This window comes from Tachyglossus aculeatus, chromosome 19 (genome assembly GCF_015852505.1).
Source record: "Tachyglossus aculeatus isolate mTacAcu1 chromosome 19, mTacAcu1.pri, whole genome shotgun sequence".
NCBI lineage: Eukaryota > Metazoa > Chordata > Mammalia > Monotremata > Tachyglossidae > Tachyglossus > Tachyglossus aculeatus.
The window spans coordinates 24,427,072-24,448,364 of record NC_052084.1 but is presented as its reverse complement, the minus strand read 5'-3'; the positions used below and the strand labels follow the sequence as shown (position 1 = coordinate 24,448,364).

The 21,293-nt window shown below is 50.0% G+C and overlaps 5 non-coding genes and 2 pseudogenes across 5 annotated transcripts; 5 read left to right on the top strand and 2 right to left on the bottom strand.

The window, feature by feature from the left end:
- The first annotated feature begins 2,165 nt into the window (after positions 1–2,165).
- Positions 2,166–2,280, top strand: LOC119941151. The gene has a single exon (XR_005455174.1). It is a non-coding gene; the product is annotated as a U5 spliceosomal RNA (small nuclear RNA).
- Positions 2,281–3,975: 1,695 nt separating this feature from the next.
- Positions 3,976–4,166, top strand: LOC119941126. Its single transcript, XR_005455152.1, has one exon. It is a non-coding gene; the product is annotated as a U2 spliceosomal RNA (small nuclear RNA).
- Positions 4,167–6,126: 1,960 nt separating this feature from the next.
- On the bottom strand, positions 6,127–6,267 carry LOC119941144. The gene has a single exon (XR_005455167.1). It is a non-coding gene; the product is annotated as a U4 spliceosomal RNA (small nuclear RNA).
- A 3,423-nt stretch (positions 6,268–9,690) lies between these two features.
- LOC119941059 lies at positions 9,691–9,823 on the top strand (annotated as a pseudogene).
- A 1,954-nt stretch (positions 9,824–11,777) lies between these two features.
- Positions 11,778–11,941, top strand: LOC119941159. Its single transcript, XR_005455180.1, has one exon. It is a non-coding gene; the product is annotated as a U1 spliceosomal RNA (small nuclear RNA).
- A 1,229-nt stretch (positions 11,942–13,170) lies between these two features.
- Positions 13,171–13,386, top strand: LOC119941134. Its single transcript, XR_005455159.1, has one exon. It is a non-coding gene; the product is annotated as a small nucleolar RNA U3 (small nucleolar RNA).
- A 5,866-nt stretch (positions 13,387–19,252) lies between these two features.
- Positions 19,253–19,385, bottom strand: LOC119941094 (annotated as a pseudogene).
- Positions 19,386–21,293: the final 1,908 nt, after the last annotated feature.

Genomic DNA, 21,293 nt, shown 5'->3' with positions numbered 1-21,293 from the left:
GACACATTAGCCTTTAATCAGTACTATTACTTATGGCAATATTAAAAGCTGTTAAGGACTAATAAGGAGATAATAAGGTAGCATTTTGCTTCTTATCTTTCCCTGAGTCCATCGAGGTAGAAGAAATCAATCTTAGGCTCAGAGTCCCTACTTGAACTGTTCCTGGTTGACCCTGAGCCCTCATCTCCTAGTACCTAAGGATTATGTTGTTCTCATTTGGGGGCAGAAAATGAATCTTCCTCTCTTCCAAGCCTTACTGAGAGCTCACCTCCTCCAGGAGACCTTCCCAGGCTGAGCCCCCTTTTTTCTCTCCCCTTCCCGCTCCCCGTCACCCTACCTCCTTCCCCTCCCCACAGCACCTGTATATATGTTTGTACAGATTTCTTACTCTATTTTACTTGTCCATATTTACTATTCTATTTATTTGACCAATGATGTGCATCTAGCTTTACTTCTATTTATTCGGATGACTTGACACCTGACCACATGTTTTGTTTTGTTGTCTGTCTCCCCCTTCTAGACTGTGAGCCCGTTGTTGGGTAGGGACTGTCTCTATATGTTGCCAACTTGTGCTTCCCAAGTGCTTAGTACAGTGCTCTGCACAAAGTAAGCGCTCAATAAATATGATTAAATGAATGAATGAATAATAATAATAATAATAATAATGATGGCATTTGTGAAGCGCTTACTATGTGCAAAGCACTGTTCTAAGCGCTGGGGAGGTAACAAGGTGATCAGGTTGTTCCACAGGGGGCTCACAGTCTTAATCCCATTTTACAGATGAGGTAACTGAGGCACAGAGAAGTTGAGTGGCTTGCCCAAAGTCACACAGCTGACAATTGGCAGAGCCAATTGGCAGAGCTGGGATTTGAACCCATGACCTCTGACTCCAAAGCCCGCGCTCTTTCCACTGAGCCATGCTGCTTCTGGATGATGAATGAATCATCATCATCATCACCACCCTCATGGTACTTGTTAAGTGCTTCCTATGTACCAAGCACTGTTCTAAGCGCTTGACTTGACACCTGTCCACATGTTTGGTTTGGTTGTTGTCTGTCTCTCCCGTCTAGACTGGGAGCCCGATGTTGGGTAGGGATCGTCTCTATATGTTGCCAGCTTGTATTTCCCAAGCGCTTAGTACAGTGCTCTGTACACAGTAAGCGCTCAATAAATACAATTTAATGAATGAATGATTACAACGTAATCAGGTTGTCCCACTAAACCACGCTGCTCTAAGTTTCTTCAGGATTCTGAGATTCAAAGACTTTTCCAAACCCCGTTTGACCTTGACTAACAATAATAATATTCATAATAATAATGACCTTTATAATGCGCTTACTATGCGCAAAGCACGGTTCTAAGCGCTGGGGAGGTTACAAGGCGATCAGGTTGTCCCACGTGGGGCTCACAGTCTTCATCCCCATTTTCCAGATGAGGTACCTGAGGCCCAGAGGAGTTAAGTGACTTGCCCAAAGTCAAACAGCTGACAATTGGCGGAGCCGGGATTTGAAGCCATGACCTCTGACTCCAAAGCCCGTGCTCTTTCCCCTGAGCCACGTTGCTTCCCTTAAGATTCGATTCCCTGAAAATCCCTTGAAGAGGATTTTTCTTCCCCACCCCCGGTTCCAAAGTACCTGGGAAGAGTGGCCACGAAAAACTGTTGTGGTCTCTGTGTGTTTTTGTTCCGGGGCACTCCACCCCCTCCCACTCGACATTGCTCCCCCCTCTCGCCCCACGGGGCCTCAAGGCCGTAAGCCCCTCGTGGACACGGAACTTTGTTGTCTTGTACTCTCCCGAGCGCTTAGTCCAGTGCTCTGCACTCGCTAGGCGCTCGAGCCATACCACTGACAAATCGATCGGTTGCCTCCGGCGACGGGAGAAAGGGGCATGGCTGGAGCGTTTGCATACCCATAATGCACGGCGATGGGGGCAGCGGTCAAATCATCGATGAGTGGACTGAAAAGGGAAGTCCTTGTGTGGTCTGCCTGTCCAGTTTAGGTCTGAGCGTCTCCCCGGCCCCGGTCCCTTCCCCCCTCACGCCCCCACCCCCGCGGGGCGTGAGCATTCCTCCCAGAAAAGGGGCTTGCGAGGCGCTGGCGTTGGCCACCGTGACTTAGGTGGACGTACCAGCTGGCTGGCTGGCAAGTGGTGAGGAGGCTGTTGGTCCTTTTGCTTCTCTTCAAAGCGCATAAATCTTTCGCCTTTTACTAAAGATTTCCGTGGAGAGGAGTAACGGAGAAACTGAAGGCAATTTTTGCGGGCCCCCCAGGTGGTGGAGCCTTCCTTCTCCCGTCCCGAAAAGCAGACTTTTGTTTCGCCAGGGCTGGTTCGGATTATCTCGTTGAATGGAGAGGGGGAGCTCCTCGTTAATGGGAGTGGTGGTATTTGTTAAGCGCTTCCTATGCGCTAAGCGCTGGCTGCGGGGCGGGGGTGATACAAGGTGATCAGGTTGCCCCACGTGGGGCTCACAGTCTTAATCCCCATTTCACAGATGAGGTAATCGAGGCCCAGAGAAGTGAAGTGGCACAACTGGCAGAAACGGGATTCGAACCCATGACCTCTGACTCCCAAGGCCCTGCTCTTTCCACTGAGCCGCGCTGCTGCTTCTCTAAGGAATCCCGTTGACGGCCTCGTTAGCGTAATCAAGTCCTTTGTAGCTAACAATCATCATCATCATCATCATCATAATGGTATTTGTTAAGCGTTTACTCGGTGCAAAGCACTGTTCTCAGCTCTGGGGTTGCTAATGAGGTTGTCCCACGTGGGGCTCACCGTTTTCATCCCCATTTGACAGATGAGGTAACAGGCCCAGAGAAGTTAAGTGACCTGCCCAGAGTCACGCAGCTGATAAGTGGCGGAGCCGGGATTAGAACCCACGACCCCTAACTCCCAAGGCCGGGCTCTTTTCCATTAAGGCTCGCTGCTTCTCTAGCCACGCGGCTTCTCTAACGGATCCGGCAGCCAGGTCGCGTGCCTTTGAGCTCTTGGGGATTTCGGTTTACCCACCCATCCTTCAGCCCTTGAGTCTGGAGGGCGATACGATTGTCCATTCCACACTTGTTTCTTTCTGTCGCCAGCTAATCAATCCCATTTCTCCCTGTCTCTCTCGCTCTCTCGTCCCACATCCCGCGCCCGCAGACATGTCCTCCAGGTCCCTAGGGCCCCACCCGTGGGGGCTGTGCGAATGCAAATGCAAATGAAGGGCCTCTGATCTCGCTCTGTCGCTCTCTGGCTGGCTGGCTCTCCCTCCCCCTCCGCCCCCCTACCCCTCCCGCCGTCTCCCGCCTCTCTCTCCAGAAGTCTCATTCGTTCGGAAACCACCCATCCCGAGCCCGGCAGGTGATACTCGGTCCCAGCCCCGCCGAGTGAATCGATTGCTTTGGGCGAAGAAGGAAAGGCTATCATTTTGGCGGAGGCCTTTCACTGCGGTCAGAGAGAGAGGGACCTGTAACGGCCTGGCCCGGATCCCCTTTTCCCATCCGTCCCTGCACGCCCGCAAACCCTTGCCTCTGGGGCTCCGGGACGAAAGGCAGGGGAGCCTGGAAGGTGACCCAAGGACCAAGCAGGGAGAAGGGACGGACGCTCGTAAAGTGCTCAACGCAGGGGTTGGGCGGGGAGAGAGCGCGGAAGGGCCGAACTGTGGCCAGGTCCCCAGAGGAGATTTGCCCGCGTCCATGGCAGCCGTGGTGGGGGTGCGTGTCCCACGAGATCGGTGTGTGGGCGGAGCCAAGGCAAATCAAGTGCCTATTCCCGGGCAACTCGGGAGATGGAAAAGAAATAGGGTCCCGTCGCTCGGACGGCCCCGAGAGAGGGATAACGCTGGAGCGGCAGCAACGGGGGCATCTGCGCAGCTGGACAGGTCCGGGCCCGGGGCCCGGGCTCCCGGGGAGGCTCGGGGTTTTCGGGCGCGGGAATGGCCGTGAGGTGAAAGGGTGATGAGAGGGAGAGGCCGTTTGGAGGTGGGGGGCGGTGGGGATCGCTTCTCGGCCTTTTGGCTAAGATCAAGTGTAGTATCTGTTCTTATCAGTTTAATATCTGATACGTCTTCGATGTGAAGACGCTCTGCTAAGCAGCTTTTTGGAGAGAGGAGGTGGGTTGGGAGCTTGCTCCGTCCCCTCCGCGCATCGGCCTGGTATTGCAGTCCTTCCAGGCTAGGTGCCTTTCCCCCCGTGGGGGAATTGAAAGTGACTTAATGAAAGAGAGCCGGTGGTTTTCGGTGACCCTTCAGTCTGGTCCCTTTTTCCCCCCGGAGCGCGGCATTCTCAACGCTTGGAGAGGCTCCCGCAGCCGCTATCCACTCCCCGGGAGCTCTCCAGGAGAAACGTACGAGGAAGCCATCCCTCTCTTGCCGCGGCAGCTGACAACTCCCCCCCGCCCTTTCCTCCTTCTCCTCCTCCTCCTCCCCCCAGCCACCGGGAACCGTCACCACACTGGGCAGTGGATTGGAGCTCACGCCGCTCCCCTTCGTCTCACGCCCCCCTGCTCCTGCTCAAGTGCGACACCAACGTGGTCTTCTTCTTAGTCCGTCTCTCCACTTGCCCGTGAAGGAGGAGGAGAAGCTAAGCCCAAAAGAGCAGTCGTAATAATCATGATCATAATCACAATACTTTTGGGATTTGGGAAGCACCTACGATGTGCAGAGCACTGTTCTAAGCGCTGGGGAGGATACCAGGTTGTCCCATGTGGGCCTCACCATCTTAACCCCCATTTTCCAGGTGAGGTCACCGAGGCACAGAGAAATGAAGTGACTTGGCCAAAGTCACACAGCTGACAAGCTGTAGAGCCGGGCCTTGAACCCATGACCTCGGACTCCCAAGCCCGGCCTCTTTCCACTGAGCCACGCTGCTTCTCTATTGCACCCGAGAGCAGGAGTCGGGAGGAAGGAAACTGGCCATTGAGGAAAGGAAACGAAGAAACGGACACCGCTCGCACACAGGACGATGTCACCCGTCGTCCGGGGACGGGTTCGTTCAGTGATCGGCGAGGTGAGAGAGAGAGAGGCCGGGGACGGAAAGCCTAAGTTTTATATAAAATTTGTTTCGCGAGGTGAATTGAATTTATGTAGTTGTTTAGGCGCAATGGATTGAGCTTCCCTTTCGGGAGGAATATAATCAATTAGCAATATTAGAGCTTCCCTACACGGGAGGAACACAATCATCCGTTAATCGCGCGTGGGTGAGTTGGTTAACTTTCACCCATGTGCACTTCCCACTCGGGAAGAATCCACTTACTTTCCCACGTGGGAACAATTCATTACATTACCCGCGCATGTGGTGGGCGGCTAGCTCTCACAATGTGCTCTCCCTACATGGGAGGAATCCACTCATAATTCCCATCAGCAGCGGGATACCTGGGTCCCACCCACGAGACACTCACCCATCCCGCGGCCCTTGCCTCAGTGTGTTGGTTCTGGTTGTAGAGCGGGCATCTGGCCTTCTGGGCAGGGAGAGACACGTGGGCTGCTGCTGCTGCGGGTGCTCCTGCTACTGCGTGTCCTGCTGTTCTGACCCCGACGGTCAGAGGCGACAGGTATTTATTGCCTGTGCCCCTAGGCCATTCCAGCTTCCGGCCTCAGTCTATCCAATCTCTGCCCTCCCCGCCTCCTCCATTCCTAATTGGATTGGCACGGGGGCCAGGGACACCTTCTGTATTCCCAGCTTGGGCTGTCAATCTAGCAGATTTGGTCGTGGGGGCAGTATCCCATCCTCACTTCCGAGTTCCGCCTGCTGGCTCAGGTGCACACGAGATAGCTTTTGACCTTGAGATGGCCGGTACCCAAGGGTCACCTCGGGACAGACGACCATGGGGAAAAGACACTGGTTGGTTATCTATCACGGCTCTTCCCTCACTCAGTGGAATGGATTGAGTGCTTCTTCACTTGTGTGCAGAGGAGGGCGGCTGCCCTGAGTGCTTGGAATAGGCCCGAGAACAGAGAGCGCGCAGGAAGGGGGGGGCTCAGAGAAGGGGAACGGGAAATTCAAGCAGGCTGCAGGAAGGGGGAACCCTTGGGCCACGCACGCCAACCTACGAAATCTGAGGACAGAAGGAGACGGACGACACGGAAAACTGGAGGAAAGAGACCAGACGAGATACGACGCCCTCACATTAAACCACAGAGAAGACCGTCCTCCTGACAGGTCGTCAAAAATTGCCAGCAGCATCTGTGTCGCAAGACGCCACGGCGGGCTATTGGGAAAAGTTTTCAACCAGCAATAATCGCGCCTCGGATCATCCTCCCGGGCTACGAAACTGCCACTGCGCAAAGCCGCCGGAAGCACCGCCCTCCAGGGCTTCCCCATGGAACAAGACACCCTTTCTGGGAGCGATGATCCAATCTCCACCCATGAAACATACCTGGACATGACGCAGCTCCCGCTCGTCCCCAAAACCTCTTCCTTGCCATCTCGGGCGGCGCCCGCTCCCAGGTGGATGCCGCACTTTCTCTCCGAATTGGCTCCTTTTCTTCTCCTTCACGATGAAGCAATGAATGATGGGGGAAGGTTGAGTTTTGGACCATAGTCACTGAGGCCAAGCAGGCAGCCCATGGTAATGGTAGAGCGAGCATGTAGATTCGGATTAACCCTGCCCCCTCCTTATCCCTCCTTCCCCATTCTCCCCCCCACCTCCCCGACTCTGGACCTCCCCCCCACCGAAGACCCTGTCTCACCCCTTTACCCTCCCTCACACTGACACACGACCAATCGCAATTTACCTTCTACTATTTCGCACTGCATCGAGAGGAATGGAATGGGAACACTACCCAGGGGGAAGCGGGAACATAGTGGATTGTGTTCACAGTTTGTGGTTGGCCTTGAACTCGGGGAATTCAGAAATCTGCTGGGCAAAATTCAGGCCGGCCTGCCTAACTAACTGCCTGCCTGCCTGCCTGCCTGCCTGCATTTGCATTTATTGAGTGCTTACTGCGTGCAGAGTACTAAGGACTAATCTCTTGGGAGAGGACAACATAACAGCAAAACAGACTCATACCCTGCCTGCAACGTGCTTACCGTCCAGAGGGGGAGACCGACATTAACTGGAATAATTCAATTACGATCATGGACAACGAACTGCATCGTCTTCAGCAGCAGGAGCAGTGGGAGCAGCAGCAGCAGCAGCAGCAGCAGCAGCAACTTTGTTTATCAATCGCTCCCTCCTGGCCCCATGGCTCCCTGGGCCCAGGTGTCTTCCCAGCTCCCGGTGGGATACCAAGATCTGAGATCTCAATAGAGTTCAATTAAGATAAGGAAACACGAAAACCGTTTTGAAACATCTTGTCCTGGATTTAGTGCTTCCTCCACCTGCCCTCCATACCGTCCCATCACCCATCTCTTTACCTCTTCTCCCCCCGTCACCCCTCCCTCCCCTCCGTTAAAGAAACCAAACAGACCAGCCTCTGAGGTTCTTCCCCTTAGGCACCACGGGACTCAGGTTCCCCTGCTTCCTCACCCATCATCTTTCGGGATGTGCCGGGTTCCAAGCTCACCCTCTCTGAGTCAGTCCTTTATGAGCAGGCTCTCTCCTTGTCCTTCCTCCCCCTCAGGGATCAGAGCCTCGCTCCTCCAGAGGCCTACCTCGGGATCTCAATCATCCAGCGTGCCAGACCCGAATTCAGAATCCTCTACACCCTCTCCCTGGACCCTGACTCTGTCCAGCATCCACAGCATGAACTTTCCCTATACTCTGCTCTCCCAGCGACCCAGCTCTCTACCCCTCACCTCCAAGGTGGCCTACGGTCTTCCTTTCCACGACCCGGCCCCTGTTACTTCCTCCCCAGGTTTCCTCTCCTATCATCATCTCTCCGGTGAGTCTTTGCCCTTTCCTGAGGGAACCGGGGTACGTGGGGTCAGTGTACACACCTACCAGAGGATGCTGGGATGGTGCCTCCTGACGTGACAATAAAGCCACCCTGACATGAGTGGCTTGAATCAAGAGGATCTGTCCTAAACCAGGAACCTGGTGTGTTGGGGGGTGTGGGGGGGGTCTCTTGGGATCGCCCCGTTACCCCAGCGGATTCAGCGGGCACACCCTTGCTCGACCGGCACCTCACTTTCCAGTGGATGCAGAGACCAAGTCCGGGCCAATGTTACCCATGCGATCGGAGGGAGGGAGGGGTGGTGCATCCCTTGTAGAGCACGTACAAGGGAGAAAAGGTGATGAGAATGGGAGTTGTCCTGTCTTGGGCTCTAGGCAGAGCTTTCCCAAGACGCTGACCGGTAGTCTGTTCTCCGGGCCCCGCGAGAACTGGGGAGAAGGAACTTTTAGGGCCTGCGGGGAGGAGTCAACTCCAGATCAATCTAGCGCCAGTTCAGGTGGACCCCCCACTGATGCTCAGAGCCCTCTGTCCCTGGGAAAGGCAGCCAAGGAAAGTAGTCAAGGCTCTCATCATCATCATCATCATCAATCGTATTTATTGAGCGCTTACTATGTGCAGAGCACTGTACTAAGCGCTTGGGAAGTACAAATTGGCAACATATAGAGACAGTCCCAACCCAACAGTGGGCTCACGGTCTAAAAGGGGGAGACAGAGAACAAAACCAAACATGCTAACAAAATAAAATAAATAGAATAGATATGTACAAATAAAATAAATAAATAAATAAATAAATAGAGTAATAAATATGTACAAACATATATACATATATACAGGTGATGTGGGGAAGGGAAGGAGGTAAGATGGGGGGATGGAGAGGGGGATGAGGGGGAGAGGAAGGAAGGGGCTCAGTCTGGGAAGGCCTCCTGGAGGAGGTGAGCTCTCAGCAGGGCCTTGAAGGGAGGAAGAGAGCTAGCTTGGCAGATGGGCAGAGCGAGGGCATTCCAGGCCCGGGGGATAACGTGCGCCTGGGGTCGATGGCGGGACAGGTGACAGTGAGGTACAGTGAGTAGATTAGCGGCGGAGGAGTGGAGGGTGAGGGAAGGCTCTCCATCCCAAGACTTCCTGAAGGAAAGAGTAGGCCCTTTGATCCTCACTCTATGCTCCTGTCCAGAAGTAGGGGGTGAGCCCTGATGATCTTTCCAAGTCTTTTCCTAATAATTAATCATAATTATGGTATTTGTTAAGCACTCCCGATGTGCCAAGCGCATAAGTTCTAAGCGCTGGTGTAAGATACAAGGCAAATCAGGTTGTCCCACGTGGGGCTCCCAGCATTGATCCCCATTTTACAGAGGAGGTAACTGAGTGACAGAGAAGTTCAAGTGGCTTGGCCAGGGTCAGCCAGCAGACCAGAGGCAGAGACAGGATTAGAATCCATGTCCTCCGAGTCCCAAGCCTGTGCTCTTTCCACTAATCATCATCATCATCATCACCACCACCATCATGGTACTTGTTAAGTGCTTCCTATGTACCAAGCACTGTTCTAAGCGCTTGACTTGAACCTGTCCACATGTTTGGTTTGGTTGTTGTCTGTCTCCCCCGTCTAGTCTGTGAGCCCGATGTCGGATAGGGCCCGTCTCTATATGTTGCCATCTTTATTTCCCAAGCGCTTAGTACAGTACTCTGCACACAGTAAGTGCTCAATAAAGGCAACTGCATGAATGAATGAATGAATGAACTGCATTTGTGATCTTTCCTGGTTTTGGCATCAGTGATAGTGTCCCAATGGGTAAAAATGTTTTACTCGTGCCAGTAGGATTTTCTCTGAGGTAAGCAGAAAAGCGCTTTCTCTATCTCTTTAGTTTCTTTCTTTTTCCTTATTATCTGCTACGGAGTAGACTTCCAGCTTGGCCCTTGCACTATGGCTGTGTTGACCCCTGCGATTTCCCCAAATGCGGGAAACTCGACTCCATAATTTGTTTTAGTCGGGGACTGCGTTCGCGCTCGCCCCTGGCATGAGATTTAAAAGCAGAGTGATGTGACTTGTTGTCTTTTGTCAACTTTGCTGAAGTAGTATTTTCTGCAAGTGGAAGAATTGGTATGTTTCTTCACAGATAGAGGGAGTGTTTTCGAAGGTTGTAGGTTTTCAGGATTGGCTGTGCTACTTTACTTGTCTGCTGTGTGATCTTAAACAAGTCTTTAAGCTTCAGTTATCTCCTCTGTAAAAGGGGGATTTCTACTGTGAGCCCGAGTTGGGACTATGGAGGGTATGCAACCTGATCAGGTTTCATCATACCCAAGCACTTATTGTCGTACCAGTGTGGAACGAAGGCCATTTCAACCCCACCTCACCCCGACCTCCGCCCCCCACAAAACCTTCTTTTTTAGGTTTGGTGGGGAATAGGAGTTTTAAGGAGAAGAAAAGCAATTAAGGAAAGGGGTGTTGAGCACGCACTGAATTGAGCACTTACTGTGTGCAGAGCACTAGACTAAGTGCTTGGGAAGTACAAGTCGGCAACATATAGAGACGGTCCCTCACCAACAGTGGGCTCAAGTTTCACTTTCATTTTCTAATATATTCATTCAATCTTATTTACTGAGCGCTTACTGTGTGCAGGGCACTGTACTCTGAGCCAACTATGTGTAACCAGCTACTAGTACATTTGCTTAAATGAAGCCGATATATCAAATAAAATTATATTCCCTCCTCCCAGCCTCCTTCTGAACTCACTGCTTTTTGGATGATTTGTGTCTTTTCATGCCCGAACAATTGCATTTCTGGTCCCCAGCGACAAATAATTATCCATATTGTTGCAAGGTCAGTCACCGTTGACTTATACTCATTCAATCATGAAATGCAATCGTATTTAACAAGTACTTACTGTGTGCAGAGCACTGTACTAGGCGCTTGGGAAAGTACAATACCGCAGTAGTGACAATCCCCACTCACAGTGAGCTCCCAGTCTAGAGGGGGGAGACAGACAGCAATACAAATTCGTTCATTCATTCAATCATATTTATTGAGTGCTTACTTTGTGCAGAGCACTGTACCAAGGGCTTGGGAAGTCCAAGTTGGCACTATGTAGAGACGGTCCCTACCTAACGGCGGGCTCACAGTTTGGAAGGGGGAGACAGACAAGAAAACAAAACACATTAACAAAATCAAATAAATAGAATAAATGTGTAGAAGAAAAATCAATCAATAAATAGAGTAATAAACATGGACAAACATATATACAGGTACAGATAAAAAGACAGCAATACAGATCAATAAAATGACAGATGTATACTTACGTGCTGTGGAGCGGGGGCGGGGGGAGGGGCAAAGGGAGCAAGTAGGGGCGACACAGAAGGGAGAGGGAGATGAGGAAAGGTGGCCGAAGCTGGGAAGGCCTCTTGGAGGAGACGGGCCTTCAGTAAGGCCTTGAAGGGGCGGGAGAGGAAACCTGCAACTATTGCCTCTAGGAGGTGTAAACTCGTTGGGGGCAGAGAAAGTGTCTGTAACAGTGACATCTTGTAGTTGATTTATGTATTCCTATTAATGTCTATCTCCCCCTCTAGACTGTGAGCCCAGGGTGGGCAGGGGATGTGTCTGTTTACTGTTTTATCTATCGTACTCTCTCAAGCGCTTAGTACAGGGCTTTGCGCCCAGTAAGCGCTCAAGCGGTCAAACGGTTGACTGAAGGGGAAGGGCGGTGACATCAGCCTCGAGGGTTGGGGATATGTAACTGAGGGAGGGCGCTGTGCATCGTGGGAAGTGGCTCGGGGGGGGGTGGGGTGTCTTTCGGTACAATCCTGCACCGGATTTTGCGGAGGAAAGAGCCGCATTTTCTAAGCGCTAGATATCGAGGTAATAAGAGTCCCAAAGCGCATTATCTGGGGAGGCCGGTTGCGGCGCGTCCTAGGGAGCGCAAGTGTACAGTGTCTTCCTTGGGGGGCGGTGGCGGTTGGTGGGGGGGAGCAAGTCATACTTACCTGGCAGGGGAGACACCATGATCCCGTAGGTGGTTTTCTCAGGATGAGGCTCAGCCATTGCACAGCAGCTGTGCTGACCCCTGCGATTTCCCCAAATGCGGGAAACTCGACTGCATAATTTGTGGTAGTGGGGGACTGCGTTCGCGCTCTCCCCTGGTGTGCTGGTTTGGAAGACAGAATAGGAATGGGGTAGAAGAAGAAGAGGGGGAGTTAAGCCGCCTTTAACCTCGCGGTTGACAGAGAACGAGAAGAAGGTGTCGTTCTGGTGTGTAGTGACGCTTTCGTGATTTCCCCGGGTGTGGTTGCTATTTATTTTACTTGTCCGTATTTATCCTATTTATTTTATTTTGTTAACATGTTTTGTTTTGTTGTCTGTCTCCCCCTTCTAGACTGTGAGCCCGCTGTCGAGTAGGAACCGTCTCTATATGTTGCCAACCTGGGCTTCCCAAGCGCTCAATAAATACGATTGAATGAATGAATGAATGAATGAATGAATGAATGAATGAATGAATGAATGAATGAATAAGCAGCAATCAGGTTGGTCACAGTCCATGTCCTTCACGGGGCTCCCAGTCTTAATCCCCATGTTTGCAGATGAGGTATCTGAGGCCCAGAGAAGTGCAGTGACTTGCCGAAAATCGCACAACAGACACCCACCTCCTTCTGATTCCCAGGCCTGTGCTCTCCCACTCACTAGGTCATGCTGTTTCCCGTGTTTTCCTTGGCTTCTCTTCAAATGAACTTCTTAAGTGTCTCTGTCTGAGAAAGCATCGTGGCCTAGTAGAAAGAGCCCGGCCCTGGGAGTCAGAGAGCCTGGGTTCTAATCCTGGCTCTGCCACTTGTCTGCTCTGTGACTTTTCGGGGCAGTCATTTCACTTCTCACTGCCCCGGTGCTCTTCTCCGCAAAATGGAGATTTTGACCTCCCTCCTAATTAGAGGATGAGTTCCAACTGGGACAAGCACTGGGTCCGACCCGAATATCTCCCCCAGTGCTTAGTACAGTGCTGAGAACAAAGCAAGTGCTGAGTCCACGTCAGTTATTACGGTTCCTATTGTCACCTTTATTTCTTGCCTGTGGCACCAGGCAAGAAAGGAAACAGAGAGAAAAGAAAGCAACGACTTTGGGAACCTGGTATTTGATTGGCTGCAGAGACATTGGTAAGGGAATGAAGAAGGCCTGGTTCTCCAGCATAGAGGAACACCTTCTATCCAGATAAAGGCCGGAAAAAGCAGTCTGTTGAGAGCGAGCGGGCTGTTCTGAGGTGATTGTTGCCTTTAACATCGGCTTTCGTTTAGAATGTGAAATTGCTGGCGGTTGATACGCCCACCATAATCGTATGATCGGAAGGAATCATCCTGGCATGTCAGTCGAGAGGGGGCTCTCTAAGACTATACTTTCAGGGATCATTTCTATAGTAGGTAACTAGAGAAGTGAGATCGAAAGTGTGAAGAGACTGAAACCACAATGCAGAGTGATAGTGTTTTCTCCTGATCGTGAAGCCGACCCGCGGTGCTGCTCTGAGCAGCTGCTCCTCGCCGTTGATGACTGTTCCTCCTTCTCTTCGACGAAGGCTGGAGGGAGAGAACACAAGCTGAGTGGTTTTTCTGGAGTATGTTATGAAGGAAAGGATTTATGAGTTGTTTCGGTAGGAAGTAGTGAGCGAGTGAGGCATCTTGCCCTCCATTTCCCAGTTGACGCTAAGGAGACTGAGGAAAGAGGTTTATTTATCCGAGATGACCCTGCAGGTAACTGTCTGCCCGGATCTTCTAGGTTCTCAGAGAGGGGGTTTACCCGAAGAGACAAGATCCTGCCCCCCTGCTTTCCACTCCCCATTGGGACCTAGAACTGCACCGATAGAGTGAAGGAGTGGGGGGAGGGGGAGGGGGAAGGGGAGGTGGGGCGGGGGGAACGCTCTGATTTTCTCTCACGGGCCACTTCCGTTTCCACCCTCATCTCTTCACGCCCAGGCCGCCGGCCCCTGCCTCAGGATCACTGCAGTTGAGGAGAGGGAGGGACTCAACAAGGAGATAACAACGTGTTAACGATCCACCATCAAATACTAACGTGTTAGTGCTCAGTGGTCGCCCATTCCCTCCAGACCTATGCTGCAATGACTCGCCAAGGTCGCTTATTCCCTCCGGTCTCATACTTTAATGACTCGCTAATCAATCAATCAATCAATCAATCGTATTCATTGGGTGCTTACTGTGTGCAGAGCACTGTACTAAGCGCTTGGAAAGTGAAAGTTGGCAACACATAGAGACGGTCCCTACCCAACAGTGGGTTCACAGTCTAGAAGGGGGAGACAGAGAACAAAACATATTAACAAAATAAAATAAATAGAATAGATATGTACAAGTCTAATAAATAAATAGAGTAATCAATACGTACAAACATATATACATATATAGAGGTGCTGTAGGGAAGGGAAGGAGGTAAGGCGGGGGGGATGGAGAGGGGAGGAGGGTGAGAGGAAGGAGGGGGCTCAATCTGGGAAGGCCTCCTTCTGAGCTGTTAATGGCAGCTCAGACCTTGTGGATTCCCTCCAGCTGGGAGTGGCTGAGTCGCCCCCTACTAGAGGCGCCTTGTTGCCCACTGGGACTGCATACAGATCCGCTGCTACAGCTCTGGACTTTTTTTTTTCTAACACTCTAGCCTCCCCCATGGACCCTCAGCCCCGTCCCTCTGATTTGCCCCCCGCGCCCAGCACTACTCTACATCCCTTTCCCCGCAGGTCGCCAATGACCTTTCCCGCCAAATCTGACGGCCTCTATTCTCCACCCCTTAGCTGACTTTGACACTGCAGACCACCCCCTTCTCCTTGAAACTTTTAACCGACCTCCACTTCGCAGACACTGCCCTTTCTTGGTTCTCCTCCCACCTCTGCCACTGCTCCTCAGTTTCTTCTAACGGCTTCTCCTCCGCCTCCCACTCTCTGAAAGCTTTAATTTTCAGTCTCCTATTGTCTAGTTCAATTAAGATAAGGAAACGCGAAAACCGTTTTGAAACGTCTTGTCCTGGATTTAGTGCTTCCGCCGCCTGCCCTCCATACCTTCCCGTCACCCGCCTCTTTACCTCTTCTCCCCCCGTCACCCCTTGCAGAGACCAAGTCCGGGCCAACGTTACCCATGCGTTCGGAGGGACGGAAGGAGGGAGGGAGGGGTGGTGCATCCCTTGTAGAGCACGTACAAGGGAGAAAAGGTGATGAGAATGGGAGTTGTCCTCTCTTGGGCTCTAGGCAGAGATTTCCCAAGACGCTGACCGGTAGTCTATTCTCCGGGCCCCACGAGAACTGGGGAGAAGGAACTTTTAGGGCCTGCGGGGAGGAGCCAACTCCAGATCAATCTAGCACCAGTTCAGGTGGACCCCCCACTGATGCTCAGACACCTCTGTCCCTGGGAAAGGCAGCCAAGGAAAGTGGTCAAGGCTCTCCAGCCCAAGACCTCCTGAAGGAAAGAATAGGCCCTTTGATCCTCACTTTATGCTCCTGTCCAGAAGTAGGGGGTCAGCCCTGATGATCTTTCCAAGTCTTTTCCTAATAATGAATCATAATTATGGTATTTGTTAAGCGCTCCCGATGTGCCAAGCACATAAGTTCTAAGTGCTGGTGTAAGATACAAGGTAAATCAGGTTGTCCCACGTGGGGCTCCCAGCATTGATCCCCATTTTACAGAAGAGGTAACTGAGTCGCAGAGAAGTTAAATTGGTTTGGCCATGGTCAGCCAGCAGACAAGAGGCAGAGCCAAGATTAGAACCCATGTCCTCTGAGTCCCAAGCCCGTGCTCTTTCCACTAATCATCATCATCATCATCATCATCATCTGACTGACAGACCGCACATTATATGAACAGATATGTGTATTCTGCCACTAACACTCAATGGCAGTAAGAACTGAAGTATCACTATTCCACAATGATGGAAGCCTTTTTCTCAACCTTCTGTTTGGGTACCCTAACAATAATCATTTCAGTATGTGGCCCAACAACTCAAAGTCCTTAAGTTATTTCACTCCCCCTCAAAAACCTTGTGATACGGTTTCAAAGAGAGCTACCTTTGCATTATTAATTTTCTGATTAGCTAGACATGGCATTACAAAATGCATTAGGAATTTCTTCTAGTGCCCTTATCAAGTCAACCACTCCAGTTCTCTTAGCACTTATGTATTTCCCTTAAGAATGAACTCTGTCAGTCTTAGTAGTTCTGTTTGCAATGCTATACCAGGCAACGGCACTGATTGTGTTTCATCCTGTCTCTGTTAAACTGCAAGATCCTTATAGTCAGGGACCATGCATTTTTTTAAAAAATTCCAAAATATCTAGGCAGCATTCTGCACAAAGTAAGCACCCAATAAATACTGTTAATAATGGTGAGGGGAAATATTATTTTTTCTCCACATGATGATGATGATGGCATTTCTTTAGCGCTTACTATGTGCCAAGCACTGTTCCAAGTGCCGGAGCTGATACAGGGTAATCGGGCTGTCCCAGGTGGGGCTCACAGACTCAGTCCCCATTTTGCAGATGAGGTCACTGAGGCACAGAGAAGTTAAGTGACTTGTCCAAAGTCATATAACAGACATGTGGCAGAGCCAGGATTCTTATACAAATATGGTGATATCTGCTTATCATGGCATGATTCTAATTTTGATTGATTCATTCATTCATTCAATTGCATTTACTGAGCGCTTATTGTGTGCAGGGCACTTTGATAAGAAGAAAAATCTCCATTTTGTTTTTGTGGTCATCTAATGAGGTTGTGTAAGCTATGCAAGTTTAAATGTTTTAGTTTCAAAGCAGGTGGAAGCAGAACACCACCAAATGCATGCACAAAATTTGATCTATTGAATAATCATTCTTATTTCATGTATCTTGAATTCTACAAGTCCAGTTTTCCCCACTAAGATCATGCAAACCCGATTTTGTATTTCTTCATTTGTAATGCAAAGAAAGGGAACTTTCCCCAATTCACTGAAGGAAAAATGATTTTATCTAAAAGAAAAAAAAACTTCCAGGGAATATTTCTATCAAGTGACAAAGTTTATAAGAAACAACAGGGTTTTTTTTTTGTTTTTTTTTTTTTTACTGGGCATGGGAATCTAGAATATTGAACTAAAATATATTGAATCCACACACTTACAGAACACATAATCAGTTCTGACCACACTTTATATTAACAAAGATTGTTCCTTATTGACCATCTTCATGTCTAATGTGTTTTCTCAGCAGTTCCTACAACTATTTTTGATTTTACCTCTTTGCCGCATGATCTGTTCAAAATTTCTGCTTACTGAGTTAATCCTTTCTTTCATTCATCTCCCTAAACTCGTTTAGGCTGTAGTTGCCACATCGTTTCAGTAGTGAATATTCATAATCCTGGGCTGAGACTGCCATGTAGTACCTCCATTAGGCATTTATTCTGTCCTTTCAGCTTTCAGTCACTGTTTTGCCTCACCGTATAGCACCAATTTAGGGAGTCTACTCTTAGCTAGTCTCCCCATCTTTTCCACTAAGGAAACTTAGATGGAATTGAGCTACTTTCAAAACTAGGCTGACTTCAACAAGGCTGACTTCATTCCAGAACCTTGTTTGTTATCTGTCTACAATTCAGATAATGCAGTTTGGGACTGTTATTACCTCGATATCTAGCACTTAGAAAATTCGGCTCTTTCCTCCGCAAAATCTGCTGCAGGATTGGACCCAAAGACCCGCCGAACCACTTCCCAGGATGCACAGCGCCCTCCCTCAGTTACATATCCCCAACCTTCGAGGCTGATGTCACCGCCCTTCTCCTTCAGTCAACCGTTTGACCGCTTGAGCGCTTACTGGGCGCAAAGCCCTGTACTAAGCGCTTGAGAGAGTACGATAGATACAACAGTCAACAGACACATCCCCTGCCCACAGTGGGCTCACAGTCTAGAGGTTGAGATAGACATTAATAGGAATACATAAATCAACTACAAGATGTCACTGTTACAGTCACTTTCTCTGCCCCCAACGAGTTTACACCTCCTAGAGGCAATAGTTGCAGGTTTCCTCTCCCGCCCCTTCAAGGCCTTACTGAAGGCCCGTCTCCTCCAAGAGGCCTTCCCAGCTTCGGCCACCTTTCCTCATCTCCCTCTCCCTTCTGTGTCGCCCCTACTTGCTCCCTTTGCTCCTCCCCCTGCCCCCGCTCCACAGCACATAAGTATACATCTCTCATTTTATTGATCTGTATTGCTGTCTTTTTATCTGTACCTGTATATATGTTTGTACATGTTTATTACTCTATTTATTGATTGATTTTTCTTCTACACATTTATTCTATTTATTTGATTTTGTTAATATGTGTTGTTTTCTTGTCTGTCTCCCCCTTCCAAACTGTGAGCCCGCCGTTAGGTAGGGACCGTCTCTACATAGTGCCAACTTGGACTTCCCAAGCCCTTAGTACAGTGCTCTGCACAAAGTAAGCACTCAATAAATACGATTGAATGAATGAACGAATTTGTATTGCTGTCTGTCTCCTCCCTCTAGACTGTGAGCTCATTGTGAGTGGGGATTGTCACTACTGCTGTATTGTACTTTCCCAAGCGCCTAGTACAGTGCTCTGCACACAGTAAGTACTTGTTAAATACGATTGCATTTCATGATTGAATGAATGAAAGTCAACGGTGACTGTCCTTGCAACAGAGGGTGGCAATATGGATAATTATTTGTCGCTGGGGACCAGAAATGTAATTGTTCGGGCATGAAAAGAAACAAATCATCCAAAAAGCAATGAGATCAGAAGAAGGCTGTAAAGAGGGAATATAATTTTATTTGAGATATCAGCTTCATTTAAGCAAATGTACTAGTAGCTGGTTACACATAGTTGGCTCACAGTGCCCTGCACACAGTAAGCACTCAGTAAATACGATTGAATGAATATATTATAAAATGAAAGTGAAACTTGAGCCCACTGTTGGTGAGGGACCGTCTCTATATGTTGCCGACTTGTACTTCCCAAGCACGTAGTATAGTGCTCTGCACACATTAAGTGTTCAATTCAGTGCGTGCTCAATACCCCTTTCCTTAATTTCTTTTCTTCTCCTTAAAACTTCTATTCCCCACCAAACCTAAATAATAACGTTTTGTGGGGGGGCAGAGGTCGGGGTGAGGTGGGGTTGAAATGGCCTTAGTTCCACACTGGTACAATAATAAGTGCTTGGGTAAGATGAAATCTGGTCAGGTTGCATACCCTCCATAGTCCCAACTCGGGCTCACAGTAGAAATCCCCCTTTTACAGAGGAGATAACTGAAGCTTAAAGACTTGTTTAAGATCACACAGCAGACAAGTAAAGTAGCACAGCCAATACCGAAAACCTACAACCTTCGAAAACACTCCCTCTATCTGTGAAGAAACATACCGATTCTTCCACTTGTAGAAAATACTACTTCAGCAAAGTTGACAAAAGATAACAAGTCACTTCACTCTGCTTTTAAATCTCATGCCAGGGGCGAGCACGAACGCAGTCCCCGACTAAAACAAATTATGGAGTCGAGTTTCCCACATTTGGGGAAATCGCAGGGATCAACACAGCCATAGTGCAAGGGCCAAGGTGGAAGTCTATTCCGCAGCAGATAATAAGGAAAAAGAAAGAAACTAAAGAGATAGAGAAAGTGCTTTTCTGCTTACCTCAGCGAAAATCCTACTGGCACGAGTAAAACATTTTTACCCATTGGGACACTATCACTGATGCCAAAACCAGGAAAGATCGCGAATGCAGTTCATTCATTCATTCATTCATGCAATTGCCTTTATCGAGCGCTTACTGTGTGCAGAGTACTGTACTAAGCGCTTGGGAAATAAAGATTGCAACATATAGAGATGGGCCCTACCCAACATCGGGCTCACAGTCTAGACGGGGGAGACAGACAACAACCAAACCAAACATGTGGACAGGTTCAAGTCAAGCGCTTAGAACAGTGCTTGGTACATAGGAAGCACTTAACAAGTACCATGATGGTGGTGGTGATGATGATGATGATGATGATTAGTGGAAAGATCACGGGCTTGGGACTCGGAGGACATGGGATCTAATCCTGGCTCTGCCTCTGGTCTGCTGGCTGACAGTAACCAAGCCACTTTAACTTCACTGTCACTCAGTTACCTCCTCTGTAAAATGGGGATCAATGCTGGGAGCCCCACGTCGGACAACCTGATTTACCTTGGATCTTACACCAGCGCTTAGAACTTATGCGCTTGGCACATCGGGAGCACTTAACAAATACCATAATTATGATTAATTATTAGGAAAAGACTTGGAAAGATCCTCAGGGCTGAACCTCTACTTCTGGACAGGAGCATAGAGTGAGGATCAAAGGGCCTATTCTTTCCTTCAGGAGGTCTTGGGATGGAGAGACTTGACCACTTTCCTTGGCTGCCTTTCCCAGGGACAGAGGGCTCTGAGCATCAGTGGGGGGTCCACCTGAACTGGCGCTAGATTGATCTGGAGTTGGCTCCTTCCCGCAGGCCTTAAAAGTCCTAAAAGTTCTCTCTCCCCAGTTTTCGCGGGGCCCAGAGAACAGACTACCGGTCAGCGTTTTCTGAAAGCTCTGCCTAGAGCTCAAGACAGTACAACTCCCATTCTCATCACCTTTTCTCCCTTGTACGTTCTCTACAAGCGATGCACCACCCCTCCCTCCCTCCGATCACATGGGTAACGTTGGCCCGGACTTGGTCTCTGCATCGACTGGAAAGTGAGGTGCCAGTCGAGCAAGGGTGTGCCCGCTGAATCCGCTGGGGTAACGGGGCGATCCCAAGACACCCCCCCACCCCCCAACACACCAGGTTGATGGTTTAGGACAGATCCTCTTGATTCAAGCCACTCGTGTCAGGGTGGCTATATTGTCAAGTCAGGGTGCACCATCCCAGCATCCTCTGGTAGGTGTGTACACTGACCCCACTCAACCCGGTTCCCTCAGGCAAGGACAAAGACTCATCGGAGAGATGATGATAGGAGAGGAAACCTGGGGAGGAAGTAACGGGGGCCGGGTCGTGGAAAGGAAGACCGTAGGCCACCTTGGAGGTGAGGGGTAGAGAGCTGGGTCACTGGGAGAGCAGAGTATAGGGAAAGTTCATGCTGTGGACGCTGGACAGAGTCAGGGTCCAGGGAGGGGGTGTAGAGGATTCTGAATTCGGGTCTGGCACGCTGGATGATTGAGATCCCGAGGTAGGCTTCTGGAGGAGCGAGGCTCTGATCCCTGAGGGGGAGGAAGGACAGGGAGAGAGCCTGCTCATAAAGGACTGACTCAGAGAAAGTGAGCTTGGAACCCGGGACATCCCGAGAGATGACGGGTGAGGAACCAGGGGAACCTGAGTCCCGTAGCGCCTAAGGGGAAGAACCTCAGAGGCTGGTCTGTTTGGTTTCTTTAATGGAGGGGAGGGAGGGGTTACAGGGGGAGAAGAGGTAAAGAGGCGGGTGATGGGAAGGTATGTAGGGCAGGTGGAGGAAGCACTAAATCCAGGACAAGATGTTTCAAAACTGCTTTC